This window comes from Triticum aestivum, chromosome 7B, assembly GCF_018294505.1.
Source record: "Triticum aestivum cultivar Chinese Spring chromosome 7B, IWGSC CS RefSeq v2.1, whole genome shotgun sequence".
NCBI lineage: Eukaryota > Viridiplantae > Streptophyta > Magnoliopsida > Poales > Poaceae > Triticum > Triticum aestivum.
In genome coordinates, this window is record NC_057813.1 from 359,827,728 (window position 1) to 359,845,110 (window position 17,383).

General features: G+C 43.5%; 1 long non-coding RNA gene across 6 annotated transcripts; it reads right to left on the reverse strand.

The window, feature by feature from the left end:
• Positions 1–4,263: 4,263 nt before the first annotated feature.
• Positions 4,264–10,399, reverse strand: LOC123159231 (uncharacterized). Of its 6 annotated transcripts, none has more exons than XR_006479578.1 (11): positions 9,819–10,399; positions 9,665–9,720; positions 9,423–9,564; positions 9,265–9,337; positions 9,112–9,155; positions 8,381–9,020; positions 8,126–8,217; positions 7,129–7,206; positions 6,701–6,913; positions 5,643–5,784; positions 4,264–4,642 (listed from the first exon to the last, which is right to left on the reverse strand). It is a non-coding gene; the product is annotated as an uncharacterized lncRNA (long non-coding RNA). The 6 variants fall into 6 exon arrangements; XR_006479576.1 differs by adding an exon at positions 7,691–7,767 and having other exon boundaries at positions 8,381–9,155; XR_006479579.1 differs by having other exon boundaries at positions 4,264–4,665; positions 8,381–9,155.
• Between the last annotated feature and the right edge of the window lie 6,984 nt (positions 10,400–17,383).

The following is a 17,383-nucleotide window of genomic DNA, read 5'->3' on the forward strand; positions in this document are numbered from 1 at the left end:
TCCTGCTTGGCAGTTATTTTTCATCATTATCTTCACTGCCGTTGTGATCTTCACTTATATCTTGCTGTTAAGAACTACTTAGTATTCTTCATTGATGCTAGTTGTGCTACGTCGTGACCTCATTAGTATTCTAGGCTCGCGTCTCTAGTCCGGTCTAGCCTAGGACCAGCACACTACCGTCGTTGAGCATTTATTCAACATTGCATCTTTGAATTGTTTATTGCTAAATTTTTTGCTACCATATATAGCCAACCCAGCTCCACATATTTCTACACCGTGTATACGTACATTCCCCTGGCAATCGCTTTACACAATCTTCAGAGTTACTTGACACCGCTGGTTGCCTGTCACCACCTGCCGCATGGTAAGAACTTGTAAGATATTGATATTTTGCTTTACTGTGAGCACTTTACAACCACATCCTAGTAGTTCATAGGAATATTATTCTCGAATTTTGTTTCTTGTTTCTACTAATCATGACAGGTTCCGGAGATAGAAGTTCTTGGACGACGGACACATCTTCATCATTACGAGAGTTGGGACAACACACACAAGCACATGGCCAGGTTAGTTCTTTACCATCATTTGAGGGTAGATTTAATCCCGCTATTTATCTAGCTTGGGAGCTTGAAGTAGAACAAGTTTTTAGTCACCATGACTTTTCTGAACTTGAGCGAGTACGAGCTGCCACTAGAGCATTTACTGGTTTTGCTTCTGTTTGGTGGAGTGTGCATTGTAAGAAAAACATTGATAACCAACTCACAACTTGCAAACATTTGAAAGTTGTAATGAGACAACAATTTTTCCCTCCTTACTATCGTCGTGAATTGCTTCACAAATTTGAACAATTTAAACAAGGCAACAACACTGTTCATGCTTACTACCAAGAGTTCAAATCTTATATGCATCATTGTGACATAGAAGATCTGAGGATGACACAATGCATAGATTTTTTGGTGGTTTGAACCATGATATTCAGGCAAGATTTCAGTATATTCCTCATTGCATTACTGGTATGTATGTTCGTGCTTGTACCTTTGAGAGACAGTTACAGGAGGATGCATTGGGTGACTACAACAACTACTATTCCAGTTCATGCTCACTACCGCCGGTTGGTTCCTCCACCGTTGCACCTACTAGAGCAGCCCCACCTTGGATTGTGAGCGCGACATCATCTCAAGAGTATGGTGCATTGTCTACGTCTGTACCTACATCAGCTACGTCTTTGCGACAAGGTAGCAGTAAAGGTATTGATGATATAACTTCACATGAGAATGATGCATCCCTAGTTAACTTGAATGCATCATGTGTTGAGTTACCTGGTGATTTGAGCACAACACCTATTTTAGAGAATCTTGATATTGTCATGAATGTGTCATGTGATCAAACAACTGAAATATCAACAATTTTGAGTGCACCCATTGAATTAACTGTTGATGCAAAAGAATCAATGTTTAATCATTTTGATATGACCTCTAATCTTGGTGATGATTCTGTGTTGAATGACTTATTGCATGTTTGCTTATTTAAGCATGTTGTAGCATGTAAATTTGATGCAAGTAAGGTTTATTCACCAATGTTGGGATGGTTTAATGATGAACATTGTCAATCTTTTGAAATGAATAAGAGCTTCACTTATATGTGCAAACTGAGTTGCAATATTTTCATGCCTTCTACTTCTTGTGCTAATTTTTTGGCTTTAGATTTTATGAACTATGCAAGTTACTCATCTATTCATGTGTCATATATGCAAAAATCCAGGGAAGTAAAAATGGATGACATATACATATACAACATGTACACCTTGTCTCTTTTGTTAGCCACATTTCAGATTAAGCAACGCCGAGGACGGCTTTATTTTCAAGAAGGGGAGGATGATGAGGACATTACTACCTTGAATATGACCAAAAATATTGCATATATGCATATTTGTTAGGTGATTTCTAGTGCAAACTATTCAATAATCTATTTATGTTATCCAGAACAAAAATACTTCACACACTTTTGTGTTTTGTCTAATTGCAGGTGTATGGGACATTTGTACAATCCACATATGAAGATAAGGAAGAAAGAGATGTTTATTTGATGTTCAAAAAGTTCTCTCACGTCACTTTTGGCCCAAGAGAAGATAGAGTCCAAGTCTCTCACGTTCTGGATTCAGATTCGGACTGCACAGACATACCTGACTCAAAACGCCCACAACTTTTTCATACGGACTCCGAATTGGGTGATTCGTTTTTTGTTGGAAACTAGATTTCGTGCACTTTCGAACCCAATTGGAATCACCTTCAAATTCGTCCGGAGCGTTGAGTTATGGACGAAACAATCTGATGCTGCAGCAGAATCCGAGTCAAACTACAAATCCAAAGGTGTTACATCACCTCCACTTGGGCCCATTGGCCTTGTACGACCTAGGGTTAGTTTTAGGCTGCCTTGGGATGTCCTCCCACCTCCTTGGCCGCCACCCCTTACTCCTATATAAGTAGATCCATCTAGTAGCTTTTTCTTTGGGGATTTATTTAGTTAAAAGTTAGCCATTGCAACTTCGTGTAATTCGTTTGTGTCCAACGACCAGACCAAGACCGCTTACGGATCCCCACCATTATCAATACTTCATATATATTTGCAATATTCAGATTGCTTTATCATATTCTTGCTTGTTCTTCGATTGTTTGCAGGAATAGACCTTCGTGGTCAGGCTGATCGTGCTTCCGGCATCGTCAGTAACCTCAGGAGATTGGTTTAGCGATTGCTAAGGCGCAACGTCGTGCACGTTTGTAGTCGGATCGTCAAAGTTATCTTCACCAAATCGATAGTCATCATCTCATCGAAAGATTGGGACACCCCCGCCTCTATCAACCCCGACATCTCTTCAGCAACTATGCCAGGTGACATCTTTTAAGTTCGTTCAGTTTGGGGGCGCCCCTCGTGCTGCATTATCTCCAAGTCGCGTGGGTCCGTCCCTGTGGCGTGTATCCTTTTGCATTCATTGGAATTGCCTAACCATCTCTCATGAGCTTATCTATGACCATCGCCTGCTTGCTTCGAATCTTAACCACCTCGCGGTCTCCCTACATTTTTTGGCTTGTCCTTTTTCCCACCCCACAACGGGGGTTGCTCACGTGGGCACGGCACTTGTGCCCAGGTCTGTCCCTACAACGCTGTCAAACCCGAGGACCTAGCTCTGGCTCGTGGCCCGCCTCATGCACGCCACTTAACCAGGTCCTCGGTGCCTCTGTTCTCCTGCAAAGGGTCCAGGGACGGGTAGTCTGCTCCATGAGGAATTGCAATCTCTCCTGCTAGCTAACATGCAGGTTCACCTGAGGCCAATCTACAGGCAGACCCCGATGGTCACCACTGTCGTTTCTATATCCAGCATATCTCGTAGTAGGGCTCCTAAGCTAAGCGTCTTGGAGCGATGGTAACATGGACATGGGATTTTACCCAGCTTCGGGCTCTCTCAAAGAGATAATACCCTACATGCTACTTTTGATTTTATTCATACTAGTTCACCCGTTGCGCCAAATGGCGCAGAGACCTGCTGAAGACATGTTGTCGATGAAAATAGTTTCATGCTGCAAGAACCTTCAACTAAATCATGCTATTTTTTAAACATGTTTATTATGTTGTTAAATAATAGTCTGGGAAAAGAGAAACTTTGCATAATATGAATATGTTCAGTTTGAAAATATGGGCACTATGATGAGAGAGCAAAGTTGGCATGGTTGTATTTTTTTAGCAAGTTTGGAAACATGGTTATCATGATGAGAAACCTGGCCATGCATATTTTTCCTGCAAAAAAAGAGGGGAAAAGATAAAAAACCTAAGAATATATGTATACTAAACACCATGTAGAAAACCAGTTAAGGAGAGAGTTTTGGCTCCTAGGTATAGGTGTAGATACCCTATTATGAAATATGTATTAAAAAACACATTTCAAAAGAGTAGTGTTTCTATCAACTTTGTTTTTGTGTGTCTAAAAAAAAGCATTCATGTGTCTCTTAGACACATGTATATTTCCAAGCAATCATATGGCAGCTAGTTCGGCCTATGAATCAAGCGATTTATTTATCCCTTCTTCCTTAACACCTATTCCTTCTTCCTTGACAGCTTCATTCAGTCAAAGACAAAACTCTTGAGTAGTACTTCCATCACCTCAATAATTGGGATAGATATCATCCACTACAATGAAGAACAATAACATTTCTCTATACCTAACAATAATAAATCATTTACAGTACATTTGTCCAAGCAAACAATTAGTAGAAGAACAATAACATTTCTCTATTTCTTGAATTCCACATGGGAGTATGGATGGCTTCACTCGTAACAATACATATGCCTTTTGTTTATTTGCCTGACAAAATGTCCATCAGATGAATCAATCAAATAGGAGGAAATGGGGAATATTTCAAACTGAAACAGAGAATTGATCCTAACTACATGAAGTGCAGTAGCTTTAAAGCCTCCAAATTATTTTGCTCTACTCCACCAGGAACGTGCAGGTCTTCAAGAACCAAAAGACGCCACTCGAGCTCTCTTCGGCCTCATAAGCCCTGTTGTTGTTTATATCCTTAACCCCAAAAGATTGTCTCTTAGCATATCTGTTGTTCTCCTGATCCTTATTAGGCATCGGCTTATCCTGAAGAAAAGGCAATTGATATCCTATTATCATTAAATAAACCCACAGTTAACATGGGGAATGGTGAGATGCCATATTGGGGTTCGCAACACGAATAGAAGACCACTAATTTAATGCCACTAATTTACAGAAGGACAAAAATGCCTGAACACCCTTAAGAAAGGCCATGATGATGAGGTGAGAACATGTAGGCTAGTGATCCAAGCGAAACTTAAAATGGAGCAAAAAATTGCCATAATGGTGTTGCTAGGAAAAATCACAGTACAATGCAGAATGGAATTAGTGCCACATGTTGATGTCATTAAAAAAACACCCTTAAGAAACACAATCAACTGAACCTTGAACACAAGTAGGCCTAGAGCAAGAAAACAATACATCATATTATTAAGCAAAAGCAAATAGAAATATCAAATTGAGAGGCAGAACTATTTGAAAACAAAAATGTAGGCCAAGTACAGACAACTAACATAAAAATGAATAATAATACGCCTTGAAGCTTGAAAATAATGCATGCTAAAAGCAAGTTTCCTAACCGCTAATACACCCTGCAATTTGTGTATACATGCCTGAATAAGAAATTTGAATTGATCAAACCAAATCTGTTATAATACACACGAATTAGAACTCTGAAAGTTGCATATACTGGAGTAAAGTTTGCTAAGCGACACAACACCTACAATATCTGCGGTAAAATTACTTAGAAAGGTATCATGGACCCTGCAGTATAACCTGCATTACCATAGTTGTAGCTGCGTCAACATGGACGCATCAGTTACTAAAAGGAACCTTTGCAAAATGGAAAATGAGCTTTTATTGCGCCTTGCTTCTTAGTGGGATGTGCATACCAACCACATCAATATGGAAAATTACCCCACTTCACGATAGTGCCAAATCAAGCTATAGCCTAAAATACCCCGTGAAAAACTTGTAGAGAAATTAGAAAACAAGTTGTAGGTTGGGAAAATGAGGAAAGAAGGAAGAAAGAAACAAAGAAGCTCACATGTTCCCATCTCCTCGGCACATTGGGAGTTGTCCTCGAGCTATCCTCCTCTCCAGGCAGCTGCCAAGGTGCGGGGCTAGGGGCTCGACCATGAGAGGTTCCCCGCCAACCAGGAGCGAAGATGAGGTACAATAAATATCAGCTATTCAGAAAGGGTATCAGCAAAAGCTCCATCCATGGTAGAACATTCAACAAGGCAGACCCGGAAAGCTCCATCCATGGAGGCACATTACGTGAGGCCATCAACTAAGCAGAACTAAAAAATCATGATAGATAGGCAAACTCTAGTACCATTCTTAATCATGTCTAAATTGCAGTACTCATAATAGATACATGTTGAGAAGAAAATGAACATATCTAATTTATACGAACTCCCCTAGTTCTGTTGGAAATGGATGCACGCAATTTAGATGAAACAGAGCATACAAAAAATAAGGACAAACTGATGCTTCTAAGGACAGGAGGTAGTAAACTTAAGGATATCTGTAAGCAGGTGCAATTGGTAATATGAAGCAATAAACAACAATTTCAATAACAATTAGGATAAAATCGCTGGTATTTTTCGATATAGACTGATGCCTTCCCTGTACACATGGCTACTCAGTTGCCATCACATTATGGACATACACTGTATTTTTGCCGACTCGAAACCGTCACTTAGAAAAAACGTTTTTAGATCGGCACATTAGTATGCTGATATATCGATGCTGTTTTTATGGACATACATGGTACACATGGAATCCTTGATGGTGTTTTTATATCAGCACCATTTGGAATAAAGGAGTGTATGCCAACACAAAGACCTTCATATTCGTCGAAGCTCAAGTTTCAAGGATTTTGGAGAGTGATTCACGTTACATTTATTTACAGACAATTGATGTGCTGCAGGTGAGATTCTCAATTCAAAAAAGGTCTGAAATACTGATTCAGGAAGGAGATAAATAATACCCTTGTTTTGGGAAGGGAAGAAGTATGATGTAAAATTTACATACGTATGAATTGAGCCTGGTTGTGTAGTAAGAGAAAGCAGTTTTTAAAGAGAAGACTGAACTACTTACGTAGTGGCTTTTCGATGTGCCCATATAGGAAGTATTAGACCACCCAAAAGGTCGATCTCTTGTGATCTTCCGGCTATTGTACAACATCAACATCAATATTCTTTTCATTAAAGCTTCCTTTGCTCATTCCGAACACTTCTTGGGGAGAATCGCTAGCTGATGACTTGTAATTAGGTACTTGCTGACCAAACTGAATCATGATTGTGCCATTTTCTGCCAGAGAAACATAAAAAGTGTTATAACTCAAATAGTAGCAGGAAATCAGTATATACATCACATAGCCAGTCAAGTAGGAGAATATGGAACTGAAACATTAGAATTGAAAAATACCATGTTATAACTCAAATAGTAGCAGGAAATCAGTATATACATCACATAGCCAGTCAAGTAGGAGAATATGGAACTGAAACATTAGAATTGAAAAATACCATGCATATTTTCCTTGTGGCTCATCTCATGGGATTCTACTCTTGCTTTCAGTTCAAGTTATCCATATAAGTAAGCAGCTGGTCAGTCACAACAACAGAATAAAGAGATATCATCCAACTAATATGTAAACGACGAACCATGAAAAGATAGTAGAACTGCTCCTCGCACACACACAAGAAAAGTTTGGCTGAGAAGATCTGCTTCTCATGAAGATCTTAACAAATGCCAACCAACTTGATGCCCCATCCTAAAATATTCTACTTTTTCATGATAAGCAGGTTATTGTGCACAAACAAGATAACTGATATTCCAACAAACAACAGGTAGCATTGAACTGCACAAGATCCCTGTAGTTTTAGTTTTGGTTGGAGGGCTGTCACAATATCCCTGTAATTTTGGTTTTGGTTGCAAGGCTGTCAGACTCACAAAGTTCAGATATAGTAAAATCCATACTCATTCCAGAACATCTGAACTGCACAACTTCCCTATGGTTTTGGTTTTGGTTGCAACGCTGTCAGACTCGGACTAATTTCACAAGTTCAGATATAGTAAGATTCGTACTCATTCCAGAACATCTGAACTGAACAAGATCCTTGTAGTTTTAGATCATACAGAAACAAAGCACAACAAGATTATCCCTGAAAATGGAATACAGAAAGATCATTTTCCACATGATACAAGTACTATGCTTCTTACCAAATTAGCCTTAGTAAGTTCAATGTTCACGTGGTAGAGACAAATTTAACTTATCCTTTATGGTACATATATCATGAAAATAATATTGTATACTCAATAGTCACCATGCTTTAAGTTAACTTTTACCATTCATTAGAACAAAAGATTCACATATATTATCTTCATTAATGTTTCGTTGTACCACCGATTACCGAAATCACTTAAATGAGGTCACCAAGGTGGAATTTGTGACCATTTTGCTGGGATAATAGCAGGTTGATGATAGGTGGAGGCATTGGGATTCCAGGAAGCACCACCTACCAGTACACCTTTGGTATCTCCTCAGAGTTTGGCATCGCCGTCATGGCCGCATCGACAAAACTCGCAAGCCAGATTCACTATCCTGTAGTGACCTGCATGCATCAGAACGAGCAACATAGATAAGCTATTCGTGGCAAACACACATGAACACCCAAGCTAACTAATTAACTAACTAACTACATATGTAAGCACTTTGTATGCGGATGCGCTGCACAGAAAGAAACTATCCAATTAAAAAATGATTGTTGCACTCACCATAAGAAGCGAGATGAGTAGCAGAAGTAGATCCATGGTGTCTGTTGCTGTATGATGTAGTACTTGCTAGCAAGTGGTGGTGGAGGGTCCTATTTATAGTCCAGATGGGTGCATGACAGATATAGACTAAAGTGTCAACCATAAACTACTACTCCCTCCTTCCGGAAATACTTGTCCTAAAAATGGATAAAATGGATGTATCTATAACTAAACTAAGTCTAGATACAACCATTCCTAGGACAAGTATTTCCGGACGGAGGGAGTATTTGCAAAAGCAAGGAACATAAACAACATGTTTTTGTAGCTAGATAAATTAGTCTTTTCAAGGTTACCGCCATATTTTATTAGAAAGTGCATTGCCTATGGACAATGCATCTCAGGGAATCACAGTGAGAATGAAAGGGCTGGAAAAATGCAAAATGATAAAATTCAGACTTGGCATACAGAAAAACTAACAGGAAAACATGCACCATCAATCATTCACCATAAGGGCAGCAGCAGGGTAGTAGCTGATCTGTAGTAGATGGTTACCAAATAATGCATAGAAGGACAATCTCTGCAGAAATGATCAAATGAAAAAACTAGAAATCTCCGAGTCTGAAGACCGCGCATCCTCCTCAACTCACGTAATGAAAATTCACTTGCAAGAGCAATTATTCATAATCCAGTTAATAGATGGATAATTTTAAGGAACGAGAGCTTGGGTATGTTTTACATAACACTACGGTAACCTGTGAGTAGGGAGTGGATGACACCAGGTTGCAATCCTGGACCGCTGAATTAAGAATAAACAACGAGTAAAAGAAATTATATACCGAGAACCCCAAAAATTAGGCAATCTGTTCCAAGACATGATAAATTCACAAGCCCAATTAGCATTATACCTCACAGCCGAAGCAACAGTGGTCGCAACACATCCATATGCTGGCACAGAGCATCCAACTCTCAGTCCGCACCCTGCATCCACCCAAGCAGAACCTGCTCAAACAAACGGAGAAGGGGAGAAAGAGAAGACTTCAAACAGACTGGAAGGGGATCGTACCGATATGAGGAGTTGAGTCTAGACTGGTTGAGTGCAAGCTCGTGCACCAGCTACTATATATATTCAGTGCGAGCACCTTCATCCCATCTCTTCATTTTCCGACCTTCCTTGTCTCCGCCTTGAGCTCGAGCTATACATGAAACTGGAAAACATAATATTATCCTTCCGCTCAGAAGTTATGCTTCTTCAGCATTGAAACAGGAACCCACTAAAGATTTCGCATGTCATGTAAAAGGACTGACCTGTAGGTCGGCTCCCTTGCAGATTTCACTGGTAGGAATCAATCCCCAACGCAAACCTAAAAAATAGGAAGAGATGAATTAGAGGGGTTCATCCAGCACAGAAATAGGGCGGGGGAGAGATAGATCAAGGGAAGAAGGAGGGAAGGGGAAGTACCTGCGCGTGGTGGTGGGGGGAGGGGGCGACTCGCCCTCCCCTCCCCGTCCTCCGCCCGGTCCGTGGACCAGTGGTCGCCCCGCCGTGGCCTCCACCTCCAGCTGCCCAGCCTGCGGATCCATCCCCCGTCGCCTCTGACGGAGACCGCATCAACGAGGGCTCACGCCCTCCTCCCTTGCCTACCACTCGAGCTCACCCTCTCCTTCACCGCCACCTGGGTCAGTGAGCCCGGAGGGGGGGAAGGCTCAACGAGAGCACGGGGATGGCTCGGTCGGGGTGGTGGTGGCAGCGAGAGAAAGGACGACGGCGACGCAGCAAGCATCCCGTGCTTCACTTGTGCCGAAGAGATGGTGACGGCGCCGGACGTCTTGTGCAGCCGTCTCCTTGAGATGGCGATGGATGAGGTGGAGCTCGAGCTGGTCGCGTTGTGGAGGGAGAGGCGGCGTAGCAGCCGGAGTAGAGGAGGGATGGGGAGAACCGAGGGACGAGCGAGCGGGGAACGAAGCGCAAGGAGACCTAGGATTGCGTGGCGGCTGGTGCGGGAGTGAGACGAGAGGACGGGGGATTGGGTGCGGAGCGCGCGGTGCGGATTGGGCAAAACGACCTGCACGCGAAAACAGGCAACCCAGCCAACCAGCGCACCACGCGAGCCCACCCGTCATTGGACAATGAAAACGACTGCGAGGTGAAAAATAGTTTTAACTGTGTGAAAATCCGATGGCTCAAAAGCGACAGAATGCAGATCCGACAGCCAACGAAGCTTCAAATCGGGGGAGCCTCCTGGAGGTGAGTTGGCTAGCCTCTTTTTTGTTTTAAATGGGTGTAGTATAGAGTACATGTATCTACCACGAGATTGTAGTAATGAATATATGATCGCCCATTGACTAGCCTGGCCTCGGTTTATATATGCACCGTAGGACTAGGGTTTAGAGGAGTCCTTATTTTGTGTGCCAAGTCTTTGCGGCATCCTCCTTGTATTCGGCATGGGCTGCCCGAAGTGGCCCATTAGTGAATCATCATGGGGTCCTCGGCCCGATCCAGCTGGTCGGGAGACAACATGGTGAGTACTCACTAGTCCAGGACACTGTCAGTAGCTCCTTGAACCGGTCTTCAAGTTGGGGACACTCTTCGATTCTTCCGAACTTTTCTTCATCTTTGGTCGTCGGTCCTGAAAAGTGGTTCAACAAATCTTCTCATCTTCAATCTTGAGGATCGCCGAAGTAAATCCGAAGAGTTTACACCTTGGGTATCCGAGGAGCCCCTTTAAATGTTCGGCCTTTATCAATGCCTAGTTATTTTATACACCACATCTCGGGTTTGAAGTTGTTCCCGTGCGGCAGTGTCCTCTCGCATCCGAGCTCCAATGCCGGACTGCATTCGAGGTATCTTTTGCAGCCTAGCACCAACGCCGGACTATATCAGAGCTCCAAGGCCATACTATATCCATGCTCCAACACCGGACTGCTTCTGAGGTGATGGAGCACCTCGGACTTGGGCTGAATTTTTGCAAATATATTTTTCTTGATTGGTGCGATTTATTTTCTGCCGAGATATATAACCAGTATCCCTCAAGGTGTTGTCGGTCTAAAACCTGAAATGCACCTAAAGGAAAACATGAAACCGCTGATCCCAGTAGCCCGTGAGACCCATGTCGATTCGAGAAATCGGCCTAAGGATCAAATCCTAACTCGACAGCATACGTAGGAATAGAAACGCGGTGTAATATTTTAGGGAAGATAGTGATCGGCGGATAGGCCCTTGAGAGAGAGTCTTGATAAGTCGTCATAATGTATTAGCTTGATGTCGGATAGGTTTCAAATGGCACCTATTGTTGTCCGAAGACACATTTGACCATAGTTCAGTCCAGCCGAACATTGAGCACTTTGAATTTTATGCATTGAATAGGCAATGCAATAGCCCCCGTGACACTTGTCGGGTGGCAACACCAGATCAGAGGATCGATGTGCCCCTTAATATTAGTAAATAATAAGACCAAAGCCTAGTAGCCCCCGAGCCTTAATGCGGGCACAGGTGGCCTAATTAAGGATCAATATCCGGAGTAAAATCACAAATTATGTGTAATGTTTCTATGTATCCAAGTACTCTACATCATTAATGCTCGGATCTGCAATGTACAAAACTTTGTTGACCGACCATCGGTTTTAACCTCCTCGGCCAGTAGTCGGGGAGTGTTTGTCCCACTTTATAAAGCCTTTATGAGGGCAAAGATTTACAATAAACAAGGCAATCCGGCCATACGGTTTTATAAACAAAGGTATGCGGAGAGAATATTATATTACTATGTAATGTAAAAAACATCTTCCAAAGAAAATAGTCCCGCTATCGGTTCCTTTCTTTGGGTTGTCATGCCGACCATGATCATGAAACCTCACCTCCGATCAATGCGGGAGAAAAATATTGAGGATTTAGTTTGGGGAAAGTTCCCAAACTATGTGTTTTTTAGCGAACCTAAATTTCCACTTCTGTCGTTGCCGACCAATTATATCCTTTAAGATTGCTAGCTTTCGGCTTCACCCAGTCTGAGGTACTAACTCGGATAACCCGGTAGTAACAATCACAGAGGTTCTCCCTTTACCGCCTAGCCGAACAATCGGGAACGTAGGGCTAAGCACAGGAGCCAGGCAACCCAGCTTGGCCAAAATCTTAAGTCAAATTGATACATATTTATGGATTTATAACGATAATTACGAAAGGTAGCCCTCGTATATTAAATACAAACACTGATGATATGTTTATTTTGACTCCGTTGCGACCGTTTATCAGTTGAAAGTGGCCCATCGTTGGCTTCCACCCCCTTGTAGATGCTATGCATGGTGTTTCCGCAATAACAAACAACCCTTAGCCGACGTCTCAGTGCCCGAAGGCGGTTGTGTTAGCGGAAACGAGGCAATCAGATATGCGGGCTTTATAACTTTCACTTAGTCATATGAGCTTTAAACTGGGGAAGCTAGCTACGAGCTCCCGGTTAGTGTTCGGCACCGACCGAAATCTGGCCATTAACACTTCGGCCAATGTTATGAAAGGCCCATCGTTTAACACGTGATAATCGGTACCGATCTATAGTTTGATACCGTCATCGGATTGCTGACCAGTTTACGCCCATTGTGACAGTCAGTTTTCGGCTTTCTCCGCTAAGGTGCATAACCATTCGAGCTGGAAGCACAATCGCAGTGGTTCTCCCTTTGCACACCTAGACGAACAAAGTGGAACGTAGGAGGCAAGCACAGGAGCCGGGCAACCCAACTATTGGCTGAAGACACAATTCGAAACCTATGCATATATAGCAATATTCGAGAATGATTTTGCCGAATCTCTAAATGTGTCTGGCGTTGCACTATGAGACTTATGCTGGAAACACACAAATAGTTTAAAAGTGCCATAGGCTTGGAAAAGCCAAAAACTTATGGAAAAGCTTAACGTCCGAACTAAATCAAACTTTTTGTGCCAATCCGAAAATTGGTCTTAAAGTTTTTGTGTTTTTATCGTGCATTAATTTACACATCCGATCTCAAGACTTCAAGCGGGTCAGCCTACGGCTTCAACCTCCTTATACCGAAGGCGGAGTGCTTCTCTCAGGCCAGTCGAGCGAATTAAACTTGAGCGGCTTTAGAGAGAAGCAAAGCTATCCGGCTATTGACCATACACTCGAGTCAAAAAAGGAGTGGTAGGAAAAGACTTTGCAACGACAAAAAGAAAACACATTTACTATAAAATGGCTCATATAAATTTTAAGATCCCCCAATCATCATGGGTAATGGGAGTTTATTTTAACCAACAACGTATGTGAGCATGGTCGAACCAAACACAAATTAAAAAATTTAAAACTTTGAGCATGAAAGCGACTTAGCTGGTTAATGTGCTTGGTGTCGATGTGCGGCCCAAGCTTACGATGGGACGAGGTCCCAGCCCCCAAGTCGGTCCCGAGGTGGCAGAGAGAAGAGCTCGGCACTCCAAAGTGGCGACATAGCACGACCAATGTGGCGAGGTGGAACCCCCAGTCCGTCCGAGGCGACGGGGCAGGCCAGCAGTATGACGCCGAATTTCCTGGCGTGGGTTAATGAAGTGATGACGAAGCCCCCGATCTAACCGAGGTGACGTGGTACGTCGGTATGCCGTGGTGACATCGCTGCCCAACCCGGATCATTTGCCTTGTGCCGAACACTCGATGAGGTAGAGCTCTCTAAGCGATGCCAAAGTCCCCGAGGCAACCGAACATGTCGGTATGACAGTTTGACCAACAAGGTGATCACGCGAGCCGATTTATGCTGATTGTGACGATGATGTCGTCTTGCCGAAGTGACCGCGTGACGCAATCTAAGTCAATTACCTGCACACATAGAATAGTGCAAGCCAAAGTAATAACGAAAAATAAAAAATAAATAATCTTCTACTTAATTCATTTAAGTGAAGTAAAAAGGTTGAATAAATATGGCCTGGGCGACAAGGTCAGCTCGGCGGAGCGTCAATGCGAAAAAGCCGACACAAGGACGCGCGTTAAGGCGACGCCACGACTTGATCGACACAGGCGGGACGACGACTTCGGCTTGCCGAGCTTTTAGCGCGGCCCAACCTAAATAGATTGCCTGCACAAACAAAGTAGTGCAACCAAGAAATAATAATAATTAAAAAAAAGAGGTGCATAATTAATTAATACAACGTGAAAAAGTTTGGTAAAATATGGCCTGAGCGCTGAGGCTAGCTCGAGGGCGCGATGGCGTTGTGGCACGGCGATGTGTAGAATTTCTGTGTCAAAATAATGCAGAACACGCCACGAAAAAATATTCTGTGTATAATAGTGCTAAACGAATAAGTTGGAAAAATAAAACCTGAACGCCAGCTGCGACGACTGTAGCAGACCAAAGCAAATGGATGACCTGATCCATGCCGAATCATGCTACAAAGCCAGTCCTCGATATGCTTAGTAGCACTTTTATTCTGCGTATTTGTCAGAAAAAGTAGAAGAGAACCAGCGGTCGACTACGCAGGTATTGAATTAAAAAGGTAAAAGAACAAATCTCCCTGTTGTATGCACGAGGTCATTATCTCCACGTCATTGCTATGGCAATACCAAGAAAAACATGTGTAGCTCCTATTACGTGGACACAAGCAGTCCTAGTAATACTAGGTGTACTTGCACATGGGAAGTGCATAAAAGGAAGATGATTAGCGAAAAGCATAGATTGCCTTGTAATTAAATAATGAAGGAAAGAGAAACAATGATCGGATCTCCTTGTAACTGTGCGGAGCCGAACTATTGTCGACATCAGATGCATGTTCTGTACAGTACTGCGTCATCTCCTCGGCTGGTTCACCGCCGTTCGGATTGCTTTTTTTTATACGAGGTGTCTGTCGGTCGGCGCATGGCAAACCGGGTTGTTGAGAAGATAGCCAGGTTGGAGTGGCCCGGAGGAGCTCTTTTAACGATGAGCTAAACTTATCAAGGCAAGCTCGCCCAATGGTCCGACCTCGAAAATCAGGAAACAATTAGTATCATGCGTTCTTTGATAAGTACGTATCCAAAGACAAACTACTTATTTAAGTATTCTATTTCCTCAAGGCTTATAATTTAATAAGGAAGAGATATGATTAAATGAGGTAGAAAGAGAGAGAAGTTAAATCTCCCTGATGATCTCCTAGTGCCCATAGCGATTTTAGAGGGAAGAAAAATTAGCCATGTGCTCGGTGCTCCACGTGAAGTAGTAGTACTAGTTGTCAGAACTAGTACTAGTGCGTAATCCAAATGGTGGTCACGGACTCAGGGTGCTCCCCGATCGGTCCACCTCGAGACCGAGTGCTAGCATGTCCCGACTCTTCTTGCATAGAGCAGCCGCAAGCGCGTACGCGCATAGGACAACTTTTGATGGCAGTAGCTCGATCGATCTAATCATCTGCGGTCTTCATGTGGACAGCAGACGTACGGCAACCGCCGCCATAGATCAAATCGAATCGGTAGTATAAGATTAATTCTGGATGAACCTGTGAACAGGAAATAGCACGGCGGACCAACAAAAAGGTTCTTGCGCAGATTAAACTGTGAGAAATATATCTAATTTTTGGAAAAACAACACCTGATTCGTGTCGCCAATGCAGATGAAGACAACCCATCGAACCGTGACGATCGCTTAGCAGGCTCTCAATTAAAGCACCAATGTCGGTTCTATATCCGGCATATCTTGTAGTAGGGTTCCTAAGCTAAGCATCTTGGAGCGATGGTAACATGTACATGGGATTTTACCCAGCTTCGGGCTCTCTCAAAGAGATAATACCCTACATGTTGCTCTTGATTTTATTCATATGGGTGTAGTATAGAGTACATGTATCTACCACGAGATTGTAGTAATGAATATATGATCGTCTATTGACTAGCCTAGCCTCAGTTTATATATGCACCGTAGGCCTAGGGTTTAGAGGAGTCCTTATCTTGTGCGCCAAGTCTTTGCGGAATCCTCCTTGTATTCGGCACAGGCTGCCCAAAGTGGCCCATTAGTGAATCATCATGGGGTCCTCGGCCCGATCCAGCTGGTCGGGAGACGACGTGGTGAGTACCACCTAGTCCACGACACCGTCAACCACCTTGCCCCGCGAGTCGCTTGCACGTTAAAGAGGGGCTCTTGAGCATCGCGTCTTAGGAGCTCCTACTGGCTCTTCAGCCCTCACCCCTTGGCCTTGACCACGGCATCGCGACCTGGCATACCAACGGCGGCTGAGCCTGCTCGAGGGCCGGGACCCGAGGATGTAGAGCACCTAGGCAAGCGGGGAAGAGGGTGATCGTCACGGGCCCCGCCTAGTGACGCTACCGTAGATGCATGAACGGGCACCACCCAGGGGAATCACAACGAGCCTGCTAAAAGATAAGTCACATGCGCCATGATATAAGCCTTGAAACCCGCTCACCCAAGTCTCGCAGTCCCACTCCGGCAGTTTCACTCCCCTTTCCATTTCTTGGGCAGTTGCTTGCACGCCAAGGGGGACCTCATGAGCATCGTGCCTCATGAGCTCTCACCAGACCTCGGCCTGCTCACCTCCTAGCCTTGACCACGACATCGCGACCTGGCATACTAGCGACGACTGAAGCCTGCCTGGGGACTGGGTCCCACCGGCGTAGATGTGACGCCCGGGTAATCAAGCTACATTAACCCTCTGGTAATGGTGCCACGTACCTCGATTTATTGTTGATAATCTCGTGTTAGCTCGAAACCAAACCAAATTCAAATTTGAATTAAAGTCAAAACAATAAAAGTTTTCAAAATTGAAACAAAAATGTTCGGTGGACGCCAAATATTACAAAGGTAATTATGGGGCAACAAACACCTTTTTATAAAATGGCTAAATGATTTAAACAGAAAAGAATGAAATAATAAAAGAAAACAGAAAACAAACAAACAAAAAAAAGGGAAAGGAAAAGAACCCCCCCGGGCCAGCCGACCCAACTGGCCGGCCCATTCGACCACCGGCCCAACTGGACAAAGGCCCAGCCGGCCACCCCACTTCCCCTCATAACCCCCCACCCCTAGTCAAACCCTAACCCAACCACCCGCACTCCC